General features: G+C 44.8%; 1 long non-coding RNA gene across 1 annotated transcript in view; it reads left to right on the top strand.

Moving 5' to 3' along the window:
* The first annotated feature begins 27 nt into the window (after positions 1-27).
* Positions 28-21149, top strand: part of LOC144455028 (uncharacterized) — a 150006-nt gene continuing 128884 nt past the window's right edge. The window contains exons 1-3 of the long non-coding RNA XR_013483659.1: positions 28-203; positions 13914-14055; positions 19312-19455. This is a non-coding gene — a long non-coding RNA (uncharacterized LOC144455028). The remainder of the gene's footprint in view (positions 204-13913; positions 14056-19311; positions 19456-21149) is intronic.

Here is a 21149-nt window from a genome sequence, read left to right as displayed (position 1 = left end):
GACTTCCTGCAAAAAGGTAGAATTTGAGCTGAGTCTCCAGAGGAAGAACTTGAGGAGTGTGGGACAAGTAGTGTAAATGCACAGAGATGGTCAGTGTGGCTGGATCAAAGGATGTGCAAAGTATAAGACTGGAGAAGTAGGAAGGGGCCATGTTGTGAAGAGCTTTAATTTCCAAACAGAAAAATTTACATTTGGTCCTGGAGGTAAGAGGGAGCCACTGGATTTACTGTGTGTGTGTGTGTGTGTGTGTGTGTGTGTGTGTGTGTGTGTGAGTGACATGGTCAGATCTATGCTTTAATGAAGATCAATTTGACAGCTGTGTGGAGGATGAATTGGAGTGGGGAGAGATTTGAGGTTGGCAGATCAAGTAGGGAGGCTCTTGCAATGGTCCAGGGGAGAGGCGATGAAGGCCTGTACTTGAGCAGTGGCTGTGGGAGTAGATATGAGGGGATGTGTATGAAAGATGTTGTGAACATGGAAATGATTAGGTTTGACAAGTGGGTATGTGGGGTGAGAGGGAGAAGTCAAGGATGATGCTGACGTTGGGAGCTGAGTGACTGGCAGGATGGTGGCATCCTCCACAATAATAGAAAGGTTGAGGAGAGAGGATGGCTTGGGAGGAAAGCTAATTGCTTCTTTTTTGGACATGCTTATATCAAAATACCTGTAGCATGTCCAGTTCAAGATGTCCCAAAGACTGCTGGGGATGTGAGACTGTAGCTCACGAGAGAATCTAGGGCTAATTAGATGTCCATCTAGGCATCATTCAGCATAAAGATCATAACTGAATGTATTGGTAGCTGACACAATCACCAATGGAATAATATAGAGGGAAAAGATAAGAAAGTCTAGGCCAGGGCTTTGGGAGCCCTAGGATACCCACCAAACTCCTCAGCTTTGCATTTAAAGTTCTTCACAACTTGGTTCCAATCTACCTTTCTAAGTTGGCCCAGTATGAATTACTGCCATTCATACAAGCTACCATCCAGCTACACTGACCTTCTTGCTGTGAGATGTATAAATCTGTATTCAAGGCAGCTAAGTGGTACAGTGGATAGCAGGCCTGGAGTTGGGAAAACTCCTCTTCCTGAGTTCAAATCTGGTCTCAGACACTTACTAGCTGGGTGACCCTGGGCAAGTCACTTCACCCTGTTTGCCTCAGTTTCCTCATCTGCAAAATGAGCTTGGAGAAGGAAATGTCCAACCACTCCATTGTCTTGGCCAAGGAAACCCCAAGTGAGGTCACAGAGAGTTGGGCGTGACTGAAAAGACTCAATAACAACAACAAAAATATTAATAATTATTATCATCTAGGTAAACCACCTACTTGACTAGTTGTGGAAGAAGAGGAGGCAGGGTCAGCTGAGGTTCAGACAGGGTTGGGAGTGCAGAGGGGTAGGTAGCCTATTGGTGTAGCCCCTGCAGCTTGCCAGCCCATCTGGAGTTAGATGATACTTGCCTCAGGACAGATTTCTGTTTGTGCTCCATAAACTCTTCAATTATTTCGTTGGTTTTATTTCCCATTACCTCATTTTTAGAAAAATAGCTGGCTTGTCTCAGTTGAATCAGAAGGAGAAGGGATTTGGCTACACCTGGGCCAAAGCAGTGGTGGGGGGGGGAGTGGAAAGGGAGGGGTATTCGAGGCCCAGAGGCCAGTCAGGTGTCCACCAAAGCAGGGGCACCATTCTGGGCCTAGGAGGGAAAGGCAGATCCTTGGCTTCTGCCAGGGGCGTTCACTGATAGGCTGTAATTCAGACCGATCCCTAACTGGTCAGTGCCGGGCCAGGGGGCTGGGCAGCCAGGAAGTGGCATCCCTCCACCCTGCCCCACCCCCATCCCTGCAGCAGCCAGAGAGAATGGGCTTTGTTTCACCAAACGTTCTCTCCCTTGTTACTTTCCTGGGCCTGCTCTCCAGCTAATTCTGTCCAAGGTGACTGTCCATCAGGAGTCCTCTCTGCCTTTCCCTGCAGTCGCTCTTTGTTGCTTTCATATGGTGTCAGCTTGCGGCAGGTTTTCAGTTCTCTAATTAAATAGAGGAAGGCAGCACCATCTTCCTTAGAAACATGTCTTAAAATAAGCAGGTTTTAGATGCTAATAGGACAGCCCACTAGCCTTGTTTGAAGGTAGCCCAGGACAGACTGGCTCCCCAGAGCTTAGCGCCCTCTACTCTTACTCCCACAGGCTGCCCCCCACCTCCTGCTGTGAGCCAGGGGCCTCTTGGCAGCCAGCCACAAGAATGGCACTGTGCTCCTGCTCCTTGGTCTCCAAACAGGACTCATTATATACAGGCATCTTCCCTCATGTACCCCCCACCCCAGTATTCCTGCCCCAAGAGGAAGGCAAACTCTTCCTTGCAATTGGTATCTCAATGCTTTCAAACCCAGCAGGGACAGGCTTTTAAATTTCAAAGCAACTGCAAAAGCTATTATTGTTGGTATGATCGACATTTAGAAGGCTGGGCAAGGAATATTTGAATTTTTCCTCACATTATTGTTGATGGCTTTGAAACAGTGTTCTTCATTGTCTTGCAAAATCAAATATAAAAGATTTTCAATTATGTTCGCTTAGTATTCACAAATGGTGCATTGGGGAAAAGGCTGCATTTGGAGTGAGAGGCCCTGGGTTCGAAATCTGGCTTTGCCTTTTACTGCTCATGTGACCTTTGACCCTCGGTGGGATTTGGCTTCTTCCCCTGCAAAATGGAGGCTGCTTCCAGCTGAGTTCTGCACTCCTCTGATCCTTTGGGAGAAAGTGCTATATCAAAAAATGTAAATTCCTTTAGGAAACTTACCTAGTCGGTTCACTGGTGTTGCTACTGCCTGTGGAATGTGGTGGAAGTTGAGACAAGCCTGTGGTGCATAGGAATGTCTGCTGACCAGCTAACCAAAAAGACAGCTCACTTTCATACTTGTATTCACTATCATCGTATTTACATTTTCATTGGCTATTTGCTATCATAACTAAAAAAAAAAAGCCCAGGCTTTCTAGGCATTTTCCAAATAGCATGCAGAGCATTTGGAATGTTTACAATGTAAATGGGAAAAGAATGATAATTTGCAGCAATAAGAGGCGTGTGGCATTCTGCTTGGCCCCAGAGGGCAGAACTGGCAGCAGTGGTGGGGGGGGGGAGAAGCTGGAGAGAGGGAGATTTCTGCTCTATTGACCGTTACAAATGAAAAATAACCTAACAAAAGTTAGGATGGGTTGCTTCAGGAGGTGATGAGAACACTAAAGCCCAAAGAAGAATCCCATAGCTGGGAAGTGGCAGGTGGGAGATTCAAACCCAGGTCCTCTGCTGCCAAGGCCAGGCAACAAGTCCTGACCAGACCTTACTAAGGGGAGGAGCTCCCATAGGCAACCTCTCTGGGACTCCATTTGCAAGCCAGAGACACCCTATCTTGCTTGTCTCATGGGGCAGGTTCAGCACGTTCAGTACCGATTTAACACGATCCATTCCCTGTGCCCAAGAGGCTTGCATTTGGGGGGGTGGGAGGTGGTGATGTATAAAACAGGTATTCACATAGCTAGCGTATGGGTTAAAATATTATCTGGGCAAAGTGAGAGACTTGGGGAGGGATTGAGGAGTCACTTCCTGGGGGAATGGGGTGGGGGGATCAAGAAAGGCTTCCTGAGCCGAAGATGGAAGGAACGGGAAGCTGGGAAAGCATTTTAAACTAACATGCATAAGGAGTTTACAACCGACTTGGGGAGACAATCATCACATTAAATAGATAGCAGGCAAATGCAAGGTCACACACAGCTGGACCTTCCTCAGTTATGCTGTTGGCTGATATGCTAAATTACATAGCACTGCCTATAATTGGTGTAGGAAGCCACGGAAGCTGCTAGGAGGAGGTGGGCACAATTGTGGGCGTCTTGATTTTTGACTGTAGCCCATGTAATGCCCTGAAGTTGAGACCTTTCTTTTGTGCTTTCTGCCTGGTATTCAGACTGTGTTAATTTGCTTTTCTCAGCCAGCCAGCCAGCCCTGTTCAGCTGAGCCCTCATTACCTGCAACTCTCCCTCTTCCTTATGCTTAAAACTAACAGTACATCACACTTATTATCAGCTCAGCTGGGAACACCTGGAGCCCAGCCAACTGGCAGGCCCTGCTAGCTTCTCTGTTCATCAGTCTCCTGCTGCTGCCTCCAAAGTTCAAACTTCTTTTGTGTTTATCTGGAGGCTCCTTTTGACTCACTCCTCCCAGGGGGACTGTAACATTGATGCTGCCATTAGGGGAACCTTTGTGGTAGGAATTCAGCCTTGCTTGTGATGTGCAATTTCCCAGTAATTTTCTTCTGGGGAGGGGGTTTGATTATAATGGGGAGATGGGGGCAAGATATGTCATGGAATCAGAGAATCTCAGAGCTGGAAGGGACCTCAGAGGCCACCCACCTTGGGACAAGATTCCTTCTTCAGCATCCCCCATAATCAGTCCTTCTTCAAGTTTTGGCTTGAAGATCTCCACTGAGAGTGAACCCACTCAGTGCAGAGTAAGGCCCTCGTTGGACAGCTCACATTGGTAGGACTTTGCAACTTTCAGCCCCTCCTAGTTGAGCAGCCCTCTGCTTTCAAGTAGAGTGTGTCTAATCCTTCCTCCATAGGGCATCTTTCCGAATACATGACAGCTCTCAAGCCCTTCCTCTCTCTCCTTACTCCCCCACCCCATTTTCTTTCTTCTAGGCTAAGTATCCTCAAATCCATAAACCATATGGATTCCAGGCTCTGGCCTATCTTGGCCACCCTCCTCTGGACACTTTCCGTCTAATCAATGTTCTTCGTAAAATGTGGTACCCAAAACTGACTGTAATACTCTAGATATGGCCTGGCCAGGGTGAAGGTCAATGGATCTGCACCCCCCCCACCCCCACCCCTTATTCTTCTATATAAAGTTCATGATTGTTTTAGCTTTTTCTGGATCCTGGATCTGATCTAATGAGTTTTTAAAATGAATGAACTTTTTAATTTGCAGACATTCAATTGAGTTTGATTCAACAAGCATTTATTAAGCATCTACTGTGTTCCCAGCACATAGTAGTATGCACTAGGGATACAAAGACAAAAAAGAAAACAATCCCTGCCTTCAGGTAGCTTACACTCTCTTTTTTTGGGGGGGGGTTGTTGTAAGAAGTTGAGGTAAGAAGGGAGATGACTACAGGTATGGGGGCAGTGGGTGCAAATGCATGGAAGCAGGGGGTTGTTGTGGATAGGCAATGGCAACTAGGCCAGTTTGTCTTGAAAAGAGGTGCGAAACATGTGCCTCCCAATATTGGACCTCTAGAACATAGAATGCAACACGAAATACATCTATATTCAAATTGTGAAGGGCTTTACATGTAAAAGAGGAGAGGGGGGTTTCCCCTAGAGGCAACAGGGAACCTGTGATGCTTATTGAGCATGGAATAACATGGGTACATGTGTGAAGGAAAGAGACAAGCATTTATTAAGCACCTACTGCATGCTAGGCACTGGGCTAAACAGTGCCTGTTTTACAAGTGTTACCTCATTTGGTCTTCGCAGTAACCCTGGGAGGTAGGTGATATCATTACCCCCATTTTGCAGTTGAGGAAACTGAGACAAACAGAACTTACATGAGTTGCCCGGGGTCAAACAGCAAATAAGTGTCTGAGACCCTTTTTGAATTCTAGTCTTCCTGACTCTAGGCCCCAAACTATCCAGTGTGTGTGTGTGTGTGTGTGTGTGTGTGTGTGTGTGTGTGTGTGTGTGTGTGTGTGTGTGTATGCAGAGAGACCAGTTCTGAAGCTACAACAATGAAGACGAGGGGCGATGAGGGCCTGAAGCGGGGTGGTGGCCTTGTTAGGAGAGATGCTGTGGAGCTAATTCACCCAGCTTTGACCTTCTGTCCTGGGACCTAACCTGTTCTATCTGGCTTCAGACCATGCTCCACATCTAATCCAGCCATCCCCCAGGACACCATGGCAGTTAGCCAGGTCCCCCTCTCTATTTGATCTGCTAACAATAATCAAATAAATGCTATCATTGTTACTGAAAAGGCCTTGTTGGCTCTATTCATAATTCTTTCAATTGCCTAGAACAAAGACCTGGGTTGAAAACAGAGCAGGCCTTAACAGAAGTTTATTGACTGATTAAAATCCCACTTCAGGACACTAGTTCTGCTGGACTCAATATCCTTCAAAATCAATGCTTCCTGCATGGCATGTAGCTCCCATCTTAGAATTGAGCTCTCTGAGGCCAGGACCAGCTTTGACTTCTGGTCTTGGTACCATGGCTCCTGGATGGGTGGGCATTCACTGGGTCAGGGGTGGGCATTGGTGGAGGACTTGGTGGTGTGGGATTGGAGGGGGAGGGCAGGGTGACCCCAAGGGAGCTGGACTCCTCAAGTGACCAGGAGAGGGAGGCAGGAGAGATGTGATCAGGGGTGTGTGTGTGTGTAGGTGTGGATGCCAGGGGTCTTGCTGCTCCACTCTATCCCTCCACCTGTCTCCCTGCCCCCCCCCTGTCCTGTTCTGCCAACAGAAGAATCCCCTCACCTCCTGCCTGTGATGCTACAGAGTCTTCCCACTTCCGGTGGCCTTCTACCTTCCATTGTTCTAGTGGCATATTTCCCACCGCCTGCCTCTGGTTACAGTGATAGTCTTCCCACTTCTTGCCCTTCTGGCATATTCTTACACCAACTTCAGCATTGTTCTGTGGTCTGTTTCCTTCCTACTTCCTGTCGTGCTCCTACAATAGCCTTCCTCCCATCTCCTGACTGATTTTTTCACACCTCTTTCCTATCATTGTACTGTGTTATCTTCCCAACTACTTCCTGCCCAGTCAGCTGCTGGTGAACCCCCCCCCCCCCCCCCCCCCCCCGCGAACAAGAAGACCAGGCCCGTGGTGAAGAGAATCCAAGTCAGGACCCTCTATCCCCTAGCCGAGGTGAGAAGTGGGAGGAGACAGACAGACCCCGTCCCCAATCATGGGCCTCCAGGTGGTCCTGGAGGGAGGCTTTATCCAGGTGACCCCTGTTATATTTGATCGGCCAGCCCAGCGGAGGGCCTGGGGGTGATGCCATAAAAAAAAGAGGTTATTTACCAAAAACTTGCCTGACTTTCAGTTTTCTTCTCTATCTGAATCTGACCAGGATAGATTGTTGCCTATGCTTGAAGATATTTTTAATACCCTGGCCCGATTTTAGCTTTAGGAAGAGTTGAAAGCACGTACACTGACATCTTTGATGGGTGACTGGGGAGAGCTCCCTTGCTTTTTAAATCTCCTCTTGTCCCTCACTTTCATGAAGATTAAAATAGTCAAAATCAGACATTTAATTTCCTGGGCCTTTAGTGTCCCCTTTCATTCCCTTCCCTCTTCCCAAAATCTGGCTGCTAAGGAGAAAAAAAATCTACAGAATACTGACATACACAAAGATACATTTCTTTAGCCATCTAAAGGGAAATTCCCTCTCTCTCTCCCTCCCCTTCCTACCCCCTTCTCCCTTTCCCTGCCCCTCTCCCTCCCTCTCTCCCCTCCTTCTCCTCCTGCCCTTTCCCCTCCCTGTAAACATACAGAATCACAGATTTGGAGAGGTGAAAAGTATCTCAGCTAGTGCTCATCTCAGCTAACCCATAGCCCCAAGGAATAACCCTTCTAACATACCCACCAAGTGGCTGGTCAGCTTCTGCTTGATGATCTCCAAGGAGGGAATGCCTGCTTCCTCTCAAGGCAGCCCCTTCCATTTTAGAGGGCTTTCATGGTGAGGTTTTTCTTAGAATCAAGCCTAAAACTGGTCTATTTACAACTCCCCATTGCTCCAGCAATGCCCTTTCCCTGTGGCAGCCCTTTACATTCCCTTTGTGTCTCCTTTTCTCCAAGTCAAACATCCCCGATTCCTTCCACTGATCCTTTTATAATGTGCTATACCACATTACATAACATGTGATAAGGCAATGTGGAAGGGGTGTTGGGTTTGGAATCTGAGCACTCGAATTCAAATCCTGGCTCGGCCATTTTCCACTATTCGACCTTGGCCCGTCACTTCACCTCTCTCTCCTCTGTGCAATGATGAGCTCAGACTAGATGAGCTTTAGGGTCTCGTGTGGCTCTAAATCTGTCAGTGAATGATCTTACTTTGGGGGGACCCTTCACCTTCTTTATTATTCTCCTCTCTGTTGTTCATTGTAGCAATGCCTTTCCTAAAATGGTGCCAAGGTATATGCCAAGTATTGAATGTGGTTTGACTAGGGCATAGTGGAACAGGACTATAGCCTACCCAGTCCCTGGCACCATGCTTCTCAATGCAGCCTGAGAGCTCGTGGAAGCCATGGCACATTGTTTATGCGGATCTGTTACAGACACACTAGCTAGGACTCCTCCACCCCCATCTTATACTTGGACTTGAACTGTAATCCCTGGTTGCCCTTGGACACTTCTGGGACCTCTGGACTTGCTCAGGGTGGTGGTCACTCTGGTAGTGTAGAAAACTCTCAATTATTCCCTTGGCTCTGGTCACCTTGTGACAGTGGCAGAGGCTATGTATTGTGGAGATTTAGAGGTGTGGGGGTGCTGGGATCCCAAAATCATGACATTTGGGTCCTGCCTGAATTAAATTGACCCAAACCTTCTTTCAGCCACAGGCAAGGTTTATTAGAACATCGATGGGGGTGGGTGAGATTTAAGGAATCTGCCATATTGGCCAGACTCTTAAGGAATCTAAGCATTTGTATCACTAATGCAAGTGGGCCAGATCTTAAGAATCTGAGCACCTTAATGGAGGCCAGATGGACCTTATATACAGAAAGAGTATGAGAGGGATCTAGGAGTGGCCAAGTAGTCTGCGGTGACTAGAGGAGGGGGCCTAAGGAGGATCTGGATGAGAGTGGCCAGTAAGCTGGGTTGACTGTGAGAAAACAGAATACCAGGGACGTAGACCATGTGGCCAAGGGAGATAGCCTCAGGCAAACACCGCAGATTTGGCCATGTGGGAAAGTCCAGGGCTTTTCTTTTTTGGGGTCCAGATCCCAAAGACATGGTCTTTTCCTTTTAGGGGTTAAGATCCCATCCCCATCAGCATTGCATCATTTAAAAGGAAAGATAGCTTCCTGCTGTCTCTCTTCTCCTTTCAACCCTAACCCTGATGGCATCATGGAACTTCCATAGACTTCCACTGAAGGGTAGGAAAAGACTGACAGTTCTCTACGTGGTCATCAAGGTGACCTTACCCACATGGCTGCCTGTGGGAACTTCAACTAGATGAGCTTGGATGCCTCACTGATTCTGTGTTCTTTTTGGATCTGCATATCTAGCCTGGAGATGGCCAAGTCCAGGCTTGTACGTGGCCTTGGGAATTTGAGAGGTCTGGAGGTCCTGAGTCCTTTTGGTCAGAGGTAAATGGAAGCGAGGGGAGAGGTTCTCATGACTACCCCAATGCCCCACCAAGACGGGTTGCCCAAGCTTGGCTGCTGCCTCAGACATGTACTGGCCATGAGACACTGAACAGGTCACTTAACCTCTGTTTGCCTCAGTTTCCTCATCTATAAAATGAGGGTAGTAATAGCACCTCCCTCCAGGGTTGTGAGGATCAAACGAGAAATAATTGTGAAGTGCTTAGCACAGTGCCTGGCACATAGATGCCATAACATGCTAGTTATTGGTTTTATTGTTGGTGGTGGTGCTGGTCACTGTGTGATGGACCGCTTCACAGCTCTACCAAAACTGCATTAATGGTCCCATTTTCTTGCAGCCTCCCTCTCCCCAAATATTTGTAGTTTTCCTTTTTTTGTGAGCTCTGCCCATCTAATATGTGGGAGGTAGACTCTCAGAGAGGCTTTAATTTTTATTTCTCTAATGTTTAGTGATGTGGAGTGTTTTTTCACATGACTGTTGATACTTCTTCCTTTCAAAACTGCACGTTCATATCCTCTGACTATAAGCTGGGAAATGACTCTTATTCCTATAGATTGGCATCACTTTCTTATATATCTTAGAAATGGGACCTTTATGAGAAAACCTTGCTGTAAAGATATTTTTCCTCATTGAACTGTTTCCATTCTAATTTTAGCTGTATTGGGGTTTTATTGGTATAAAACCTTTTCAATTTTATGTAATCAAAATGATCCATTTTCTCTTCTTTGGTTCTCTTTCATCTTTGTTTTGTTAAAGAACTCTTCCCCTGTCCAGATATCCAAAAGGTATTTTTTCCCGTGCTCCTCAACTTGATTTATGATGTGACCTTTCATAGCCAGGTCATGCATCCATTTGGAGTTTATCTTGGTAAATGGTCTGAGGTGTTTGGTCTATGCCTAATTTCTACTCGATTGATTTCTACTTTCCTCAGCAGTTTTTTGTCAAACAGTACCCCAGTGGGAAGGGTCTTTGGGTTTATCAGACACTAGGTTGATTTGCTTCTGTATGTTGTATACCTAATCTGCCCCACTGACCCTTCCCTTTTTTAACCTGCCGCTGCTTTGTGGTTTAGTTTGAGATCTGGTACTGCTCCACCTCCTTCCTTCCCACTTTTTTCATCCATCCACTCTTGCCATTCTTAACTTTTTATATTCCTCTGGATGCATTTAGTTTATTTTTTTCCTGGCCACACAAAGTAATCCTTTGGTAGTTGGATGAATATCATACCAAATAGGTAAATTCTTTTAGGTAGTATTGTCGCTTTTATTACGTTGGCTTAGCTTACTCATGTACAATTAACATCCTAATTATTTAGGTCTCTATTTCCAGAAATAGTTTTCTGTAGTTGTATTCAGAGAGTTTTTATGTGTGTCTTAGTGGGTGGAGTTCCAAGTCTTTTGTACATTCTGGAATTTTCATGTCTTCCTACCGGGTTTTGTTGGTAATATACAGAAATGCTGATGATTTATGTGACTTTGCCTTTTTTACTTCAGCTGAAGCATAATAGAGTTTATTCTAGTTCCTTATTTTAACTGTGTGAATATGTTCCAAGTATATTTCCTGTGAACAACATATTGTTGGATTCTTCTTCCTAATCCGTTCTATAATTCTCTTCTGTTTTGTGGGTACATTCATCCCATTCATGGCTATGATTAATTATTTATTTCTATCTTCCTCTCTTAAATTCTTTTCCTCTCTGCTCCTAGCCCTTCTTCTCTTTCCTGGTCTCAGAAAGAGGACAGAAAGTCCTCCCATACTCCCTTGGGTGGTATTTATTCTTCCTGCTGTCTGCCCACAGGATGCCTGTGTTGCTGTTGTCTGGACTCCTAGAGTGTCAGGCTAGAAGGGCCTTTCAACTCCTATAGTCCAAGCCATCTCTCCTGCCTCCTTAATTTGGCATTCTTGCCACTGCTGCGGCCTACCTGTGTCTTTGTATGGACTGATCCACAAAAGTTTGTTCCTCTCACCCCTCCCACCCCCGCACCCTTGAATCGTCCTCCCCCTCTTTCATAGTTAGATTGCCTCCCCTTGCAGCGGACATAGCTAATTGGGCTCTTGTCTATGCCAGGAGTAGGTGATACTGGTGACATCCTTCCCTGATCTGTGACCCCCCCCCCAACTTTCTCCTTTTCCTGTATCCTTAGGAAGGAGGAGCATAAGGAGGCTGATCCCTAAGCCACACTATTAAACTTCATTCTGGAGGTCCAAGTCATAGGGCAGATGAGCATCAGCTATTTTGAGACTGGACTTGTCTTCCAGGGCCTTTGCTTTGTGTCTTAGACAGTTTGTCACTCGGTTTGGGGCCTTCAGGCTGTTACATGTGGCTTGCCTCCTAAGGGTTAGAGGGAGTGAGATCAGATGCAGAGAAGCAAAGATTCCAACTCACAGGATGCTTGGGGTGAGGGAGGCATCATCCCCCCTCTTTCTCCCCTCTCCATAGAATAGTCTAGAGCCCAGAACACTCGGGGTGCTACAGGACTGAATAACTGTTGGATTTGGGAGCTGCACTCAAAGAGCCTGGCTTTATGGGAGCTGCTTGGAAGTCTGAAAGCAAGGACAGAAAATCGGGCTTGATTGTGGGTACATCAGCTTGGCTGAAGAAACTAATGAGGAGATACACAAAATCTATTCCCGAAATCCCCTTGGGAGCAGTTTCACAGTCTGAGCCAGGGGGTTATTTATGTATCTGTAGTCCTGAAAGGATAGGGCCAATTCCAAAACCTCAGGAGCCAGGAAGAATTTCACCCCCCAACTGCTGAGGGGAAGGGAATCAAATGTGGGAGGTGGGCTGCATCACGGACATCCTTCTTTGTCACGTGAGTGGATGGGTGAAGTCCAGGCCACTCCTAGAATCTCAGAGCAGTGATGGAAGGCTCCCCAGGGGTTGTCTAATCCAACCCATGCTTGGCTCATTCACCTTCTAAAATATGCCCAAGGAATTCTCACGCAGAAAGATGGAGCCCGCTAGCAATGTGAGGCACTGGAAAGAACGCTGGGTTTGGACTGAGAGACCCTGGCTCCACTCCCAGCTCTGCCACTTACTGTGCTGGTGGCCCTGGATGTATCATTTCATGTTCAGAAGCCTCAGGGTCCTCAGGTATAAAATCAGAGGGTTGGACTAGATGAGCCAAGACCTGGAGGAAGCCAGGAGGCAGAGACAAGGAGGGAGAAAATGCCAGGCCTGGAGACCATCCATTGAAAAGGCAGGGAGTAACAAGAAGGCCAGTTTTGCTAGCGTGCACAGTCTGGAGAGGGGCATAGTATTAGAGGCCTGGAAGGTTAGGAGGGGGCAGCTTGAAGGGCTTTGAAGGCCAAACAGAGCATTTTGTATTTGATCCTGGGGCCAACAAGGAGCCTTGTGAGTTTATTGAATAGGGGAATGTCATGATCAGACCTGTGCTTTAGGAAAATCATTTTAGGGGCCAAATGGAGAATGGATTAGAGAGGCAGGCAGCCCACTCACCCACCGAGCAGCTATTGTAAGAGTCCAGGTGTGAGGTGATGAGGCCCTGGACCAGGGTGGTGGTGGTGTTGGAGGAGGGAAGGGGCCGTGTTCGACAGATGGGCCTCAACAGCAGCTTGGATATGGGAGGTGGGAGTAAGCAGGAGTGGGACCACCTTTGCATGTTTATTGAGAAAACATATGACAAAATGAGAAATCTTGATGCGCATATGGATTTCTAGACCCCTTGCCGTTATTCTGTGTTTCTCATTGTCCCCCATCCCAGTCTAAAGTCATGGAAAGTGCACGCCTCCCAATGGCTCCGTGCTTTGGGAGCTTTCCCCTTAATTCAGCAATGGCAGGCTTGTAGCCTTTATCAATGGCGCCGTTCCAATCCAATACCATAAACGGCCCAGTCCTTTCCCATTGTCTGGGGCTCTCGAGGCTTAGACTTCCAAGGCTCTGCGTGTAATCTACACACATCATTTCTTGATGGCTTCTGGATAGAACAACTGTTATCTGTTGTTTATGGTCCCCGAAGCCTTCTGTCGTAATTAGCATGGGGAAGGGAGCCACACAGACTAATGATGAATAACTGAACACAGCTTCCCAAGACGTGTCTAGGAAATATTTCTCGTAACTCAGGAGGGCACACACCTGCACAGCAGAAAGCCCCACTTTGGCTTATGAGTGGCCATAAATTCAGCTTTGCTTTATTGAGCTTTGGCGCATGCCAGACCACCTAAGATAGAAGCACTCATTTAGAAGAAGGTCACGGACCCACTCCTTGGGGAAGCCATCCTACATTGGCCTGCCACTTGGGTGAACACTGCTTTTGTCTTTAAATCTACCCAACTGAGGCACAGTTGTGCTTTGTTTCTCTCATCTCCAGGTCGTCTCTTTTTGTCTTTCTTTGTCTTTGTGTCTGTATCACTCTACCCCTCTGCCTCTATTTTTATCTCGTGGCATCCAGGTGTGAAGATCTCTTTCACCCACAGTAGGGATACTGTGCAGTAAGTTGAGTGGGAAAGGGCCACTTTAGACCCTGTGGCCCTGAGAAATGGCCTTGGGGTTTTGGTCTTCCTTCAAAATTTGTCTTTTTCAGTTCTAGGAGCAGGGACTGGAGTCATGAACCAAGAATTCAAACCATAGGGACCTTGGGACCCAGGATTGCAGGCTGGAAGTTGCAGCCCTCGGAAGCCAGAGTTTGAAGAAGCAAGCTTTGGACTTGGAGCTTCCTGAGACTGGTAGCTACATGGGGGGAAGAAGGGAATATACGTTTATATAGGACCTACTACATGCCAGGCACTGTGCTAAGTGCTTCACAAATATTATATCACTTGATCCTCACAACCACCCTGAGGAGTAGGTACTGCTATTGTATCTATTTTATAGTTGAATAAATGAAGGCAAACAGGTTGAGTCACTTGCCCAGGGTCCCTTTGCTATATAGGAATTGAACTAAGCTGTGAAGCCAGAGACTAAGAGTGGTGTATGTGTGTGTGTGTGTGTGTGGGGGGGGATTTTACTACCCAGGTATTGGTGGAAATGTTTGGTGCTGGCTTTAGATATTTACCTTGGAACTAAATATTCCTTCATAAAACTTAATCTGACTGTTAAGTAGTTAAGTGGAACTGAGGGGCTTTGACCTCTAAAATCGAGGGGAATACCATCAGTGGGGATTTGAGCCAGAGAAGAAAGACCCTTTAAAGGTACTGGATACCCCAAGGGCAAGAGGTCAGATGAACACACATGGCATTCAGGGCCCCTCCTTGGGGACCAGGGCAGTCACTGTTTCATTCATATAAGAAAAGCTCCTCTCCTACCACCCCCACCCCCAACCAATGACACTACTTTTCTTATCTGAACCTGGAACCAGGGGATCTGGGATCTAGACTAGGCTCTGATTGACCTAAGTCTCTTAAAAATACAGCACAACATGAATAAATGGTAGTGTGGGCATAAGCAATCTGAGGAATTCAGAGAAACCTGGGAAGAGGTATTGGAGCTATTAGAGGCAAGTGAGCAGGACCAGGAGAAAAATATACATGCCCCTGATAATGTAAAGGGAAAGAGCAGTGTTAATCTTCAGAGCTTTAATCAATGTGGTGACCAGTTAGGAGTTCAAAAGTCTAGTAGGGAAGCCTGCCCCCCATCTGTTAGCATAGACATAGTAGACTATGGGTACAGAATGAGGTGGACACTTTCAGATATGGCCGACATATTGGTTTGTTTTATTCAATTGTACTCTTTTTTTTGTTACAAGGGAGGTTTCTATGGAGTGGGTCACTGGCAAATGACATATGTTAAAAAAAAAGCATCATTAAAATCTTTTTTAAATAATGGGGGCGGGGGCAGGCAAGTAGCAAAGTGAATAGAGAACCAGCTCTGGAGTCAGGAATTCCTAAGTTCAAATCTGGCTTCAGACTCTTACTAGCTGTGTGACCCTGGGCAAGTCACTTAACCCTGATTGCCTCTAAAAAATAATAAGAATAGGAACTAGGCATGTGATTTCATTGATAGAAGGAACTCTCAGACAAAGAAATCCCCTGTATCAATGCCAGATGGCACCTTCTCTGTGTCTTATAGTCTTAGAGAGTTACCTAGAGGTGAAGTGCCTTACCCAGGGTCACACAGACAGTATGTGTCAGAGGCAGGACCTGAATCCAGGTGTTCTTGGCCCTAAGGCTAGCTCTCTCTCTCCACTCTATCACATTGTCTCATAATAATAATAATAATGATGACGATGATGATGATGATTATAAATCAGTAAAAATGTAACACAGAGGTATTAGAATCCAAGATGGGAAGGAGCCTTTTTTTTTTCTACATAACTTGCAAAGTGCTGAATCATCCTTCCAGTCCCTGAACAGTCCTTTTGTCCTCTTGAGCTTCTTGTAATCTGCCTAATTACGTAGTATTGAATGAAATAGACCCAGATTGCCACCATTAGAGTTCTTTCTTACCTAGATTAATGCTCTGTTCCCTGGGAAGGGGAATGTCTTAGCTGACTAATAGATTCCTTCATCTGATTAGCCCATTTCAGCCACCCATTTATCACGTAAAAGTCCCCCGAGGAAGAGCTAGATCATTGTTCCTGTGGGCCTCCAAGGCAGGGAACCTCTAGAAATCTGGGGGTTGCAAAGGTTTGTCCATGGTGCTCTTCTGCTCAAGAAGCTTCAGTGCCTCCCGATTATCTCGACAATACAATATTTGGCCATGGCAGCCAACCTGGAATTCTGTTGTTGTTAAATCATTTCAGTTGTATCAGACTCTTTCTGACTCCATTTGGGGTTTTCTTGACAAAGATAACAGAATGGTTTGCCATTTCCTTCTCTAGCTCATTTTACAGATGAGGAAGCTGAGGCAAACAGAGTTAAATGACTTACCTAGGGTCACACAGCTGGGAAGTGTCTGAGGCCAGATTTGAACTCAGGTCTTCCTGACTCCAGGCCTGGCACTTTATCCACTGTGCCACCCAGCTCTCCCAAGGAATTCTATTACATGGCATAGTGCATTGAACTTTTCTTTCTTTTAAAAGATGTTTTGAATTGAATTTTATTTTATTTTCAGTTCTAAATTCTCTCCCTCCTTCATTCCCTCCCCCACCCACTGAGAAGGCAAGAAAAATAAACCCCATTATAAATATGTATAGGTGTGTGAAAAAGAAAGATGTAGAAGAAAATATGCTTCAGTTTGCACTCTGGAGGTGGAGAGCATGTGTCATCATCGGTCCTTTGGAATTATGCGTTGGTCATTTTGTTGTAGCTTTGATTTCTTCCTTTGAAAATGGACTGTTCTTATCCTTTGACCATCTGTCATTTAGGGAATGGCTCTTATTCTTGTAGATTTGACTCAGTTCTCTATATATTTTAGAAATGATACTTTTACTTTTTTTGGTGAGGCAATCAGGGGTTAAGTGACTAGCCCAGGGTCACACAGCTAGTAAGTGTCATGTGTCTGAGACTGGATTTGAACTCAGGTCCTTCTGACTCCAAGGCCAGAGCTCAATCCATTGTGCCACCTAGCTGCCCCAAAATGATACTTTCATCAGAGAAATTTGCAGCAAAGATTTTTTTCCCAGGTTCTTTTCAAATTTTAGCTGCATTGGTTTTGTTTGTATAAAACCTTTTTAATTTAAAGTCATCAAAATTATCTATTTTACCTCTCTTGTTTGGTCATGAACTCTTCCCTTATCCCTTGATCTGATAGGTGATTTCTTCCATGCGCCACTAATTTGCTTATGTTATCACCCTTTAAATTTAAATCATGCTCCCGTTTTGAGCTTATCTTGGTATATACTGTTAGATGTTGGTTTATGTCTAGTTTCTGCCAGACTACTTTCCAGTTTTCCTAGCAGTTTTTGTCAAATAGTGAGCTCTTGCCCCAGTAACTGGGATCTACTGTTAGTATTTTCTCCTTGACCGAAGAGTTCTGGAATTTGGCTACAATATTCCCAGGAGTTTTCACTTTGAAATTTCATGAGGTAGCCAGTAGATTCTTTCAATTTCAACTTTGTCTTCTGGTTCTAAGATGTCTGGCCAGTTTTATTTTATAATTTCTTGAAATATGTCTAGGCTCTTTTTTTGTTCATGGCTTCCAGATATATCAATGATTCTTAAATTACCTCTCCTCAGTCTATTTCCAGGTCAGTTGTTTTTCCTATGTGATATTTCACATTTTCTTCTATTTTTTTCAGTCTTTTGACTTTGTTTTTATTATTTCTTGATATTTCAGGGAGTCACTAGTTTCCATTTGGCCAATTCCATTTTTTTTTTTGCAGTTTTTTTTTCTTTTTAGGCAGTTGGGGTTAAGTGACTTGCCCAGGGTCACACAGCTACTAAGTGTCAAGTGTTTGGTCTGAGGCTGGATTTGAACTCAGGTCCTCCTGACTTCAGGGCCAGTGCTCTATCCACCTAAGCTTGTTACTTCTTTCTTCTCCCATTTCCCCCCCTACTGCTTTTATTTGGTTTAAAAATTTCTTTTGCTCTTTTAAAACTTCTTTCCTTAGATCTTCTAGGAATTCTTTTTGGGCTTGTGTGTAATCTGCATTTTCTTTGAGGCTTTGGTTGTAGATGTTTTCACATCATTGTCTTTTTCTGAGTTTGTGTCTTGAGCTTCCCTGTTACCATAGTAGCTCTTTATGTTTTGAGTTCTTATTTTGTATGCTCATTCTTCCAACCTCCTTCTTGATTTTTAACTTTATATTAGTATTGGACTATGCTCACTTCTGTGTGTGTGTGTGTGTGTGTGTGTGTGTGTGTGTGTGTGTGTGTGCATATGTGTGTGGAAGGTAAAGGGGGTCAGGTGTCTGGCCTCAGCTTCTGTTCTGTTAAGTTCTTCTGTTTTTACATATCAGTGCTTTCAGACTGATGTGATCTGGAGAGAGGTCTGTTCATCCCCTTTGGTTTGAGTCTGTTACCTTCTGTGTAATTGAACTCAAATAGACTATTGCTGGACTCAGTCACTGTTAGCCCTCTGGACGATTCTGCTGGGTAGCAACTGAACTGCTGGCTCCCCTTTCATTTTGGTCTCTTGCCCTGGTTTATTCCATTGTAGGGTAATATGTGAGGCTGAAGGTTAGAATTGAGTCTGTACTCTGCTCTTGTGCTCAAAGCCACACAGCCAAGTTTCTAGAATTGATTTTGTGCTCAGTGCTCAGCTATGATCCTGCATTTGGTTGTGGCTGCTCCTCTAAGCCATAGGTCTATGTTCCAGAATTGGGTAATAGGTGACAGAGTGGCCAGCTGGCACCCATTCCTACTTTCAGCAGTAGTTCAGGGATACCTCTGGGATCTCTTTCTGCCCCACTGCTTCCTTCCCTGGTGTTCCATCTCAGTTGCCTTTCTGTCCCAGGGTGCTGAAATGTTCCTCAGTCTGCCGCTACTGTCACCACTGCACTGTACTCCTGGCCAGCCCCCATCCCAGTGTCTATTGGCCTCTTTGTCTTCCTAAGCTGTCCTGAGCTAGAAAAATAACTCACTATAGTGTTTTTCTTGGCTATCCTGATCAGAATTCTATCTGGTTCATTTTCTAGGTTGCTGAGGAAGTGTGTTAGGAGAGCTGGGTAAAAATGTTTCCTCTCACTCCACCATCTTGACTCTACCTTCATTTGAACTTCTCAAAGCACCTTCATATCCATTATTTCAGTTCTTTAGAGAATGTTGTGTTCCATCTCTCTTAGTCATTCAACTACACTAGTAGAATAATGGCATTTAAAAGCTGAACCTTTGTTTCTGGAAAAAAGCTTGGGGTCATAAAAGGAGCTTTGCAATTTCCTGAAGAAAATCTTGCCTGCTTTCCTCCTCCTGTTTAGTTCTGGCCCTAACTCATTGTCCATTTGTTTGTCTGTCCCAGATATGTATTGCTTGTAAGCAAGCCCTATTGATTGCCCAGTCAATTTCATTTCATAATCTGGACAATAGATGTTTGTCCACATGGTCATTCCTATGTGTAAAATCAGACCATACTCAAAATTTTGAGTGGTTATGAATCTCTTTCAGGAGGCCCAACAATGTTCCGTGGCTTGATGCAACCCGCACAATGTTATCTGCCAATAGGAGCAGCTGGGGAGGCTCACCATCCATAGAGACTCCTTCTTCAACTTGGACTCTGCAAGATCTCCAGTAGAGACACAAACACCTTTGGTGAGTGTGCATCTTCCTTTTTTTATACCTCACCTGATGTTTATGATCAGAGAGCTGTTGAACAGGATTAATTCTGTCATCCATTTCAAAGCATTTTGAATGATTTTGATGTTTGGATGGGAGACATCTTGTTGGAAGAAAGCCTAATTTAAGGGGACATTTTTTGCTTTGTTGAATCAAATGATTTTTCATAATTAACAAACGATTAGCACAGTGAAGACTTGTGTTCTCTTCATCTTCCTGTCAATTGTGAGATGGTAAAGATGGTCTGTTGTAGAATGTTGCTTGTGAAAGCCTGCCTGTTCCCAGTTTGTATACTCATGGAAAATGTCCTCAATGCATATATAGATGAATCTCATAAAAAATTTGTTAAGGTGGGAAGGTAGGCATATAGTTTTAAACTGGTTTTTACTCTTCCCTGCTTCCCTCAGCTTTTGAAATAATACCGCTCACCATCATTTATCATTCTTTGTAAGATTTTGCAAATGAGGTGTTCCTCCACGCTTGACAAGTTGCTCAAGGGTTTCTTGACTAAGATCCTTTTTAGACTTTTTGGTCTCTTTGTTATGGCAATTGATTTACATAAGTCAGAATTCTATACAAAATGATTATACTCAATGTTGATATAATTTCTGCTACCCATTACCCATTACCAGTTGCTTGATTAAATAGTTCAAGAGTCAGTTGTTTCAAATGAATGCCATATCATTTTCTCATTATTCTTTCTTTTAGGATTTTGCTATCTGATCTTTGCTACAATAATTTGATAGCCTCTTTGTATAAAGACAACTCATTCAGGGATGATTCCCTCATTAGTAATGAGTCTTCTTGTCTATTAAAATGTAAACAACTTTGTTTTATGTGATGATATTTGAGGCTCACCAGATCCAGGGCTTATGTAAGGTGGCAGATCTGTTCTGTCCCAATTATGCCAATTGTAGGGTGGCAGGCAGACTATCCTGAGGGATGATCTCAGATGGATGATACCTCAGAGGAATGATATCTCAGAGAGGATACTGAGATACCGAAGAAAGAAGGGCAGTCCATGCCTGCATGGAAGTGAATAAGTTTTACTGGAGAGCTTACTCATGAGGCCCAGTCCTAGTGACAGGACAGTAGCAGATTTCCCCACCACCCTTAGGCCAGGCCAGATATTAGAAAGAAACAGAACAGAGATGACTTAGTGCCAAGAGATGGCCCATGGTCACCTGGGTGGGTACATGTAAATTTTCCCATGGGAGCTGTTTTAGTGTTTATAATAACTACGATGCAATATCACAACTCTTGTTTCCATCACACAGCTTACAAATTCTTTTCTTGAGGACAGTATTCATTCCAGAAAGGTATGAGGCTTCTGTGTAGTCTATAAGTTTGATTTTTCTCATGCTTTCTTCATGAGCCATGCTTTCCAATACATTTCTTACCATCCTTGTTTATTTCCGACTTTGAATTAAAGTCACTGAGTATCAAAGTGTATGTTGATTAATGAGTGGTTTCATCAAGTTCTGCATAGATTTTCTTCCTCTGAAACTGAATGTTAGTACATAAGCTGCTACAATTATTTGTATGATCATTTTTTCAAACACTTGTCATGAGTAATGCAATACGAGATGATCTGATGTCCCATGAAATGATATCTCTTATTGCCTTTGGGTATATGATAAAGCTACCTCCACCACCTCCTTTCTTTACCT

The sequence above is a fragment of the Phascolarctos cinereus genome, unplaced genomic scaffold (genome assembly GCF_003287225.1).
Source record: "Phascolarctos cinereus isolate Bilbo 61053 unplaced genomic scaffold, phaCin_HiC Scaffold_8;HRSCAF=390, whole genome shotgun sequence".
Classification (NCBI taxonomy): Eukaryota; Metazoa; Chordata; class Mammalia; order Diprotodontia; family Phascolarctidae; genus Phascolarctos; species Phascolarctos cinereus.
The sequence above is the reverse complement of the archived record's forward strand: the minus strand, read 5'-3'. Positions and strand labels throughout refer to the sequence as shown.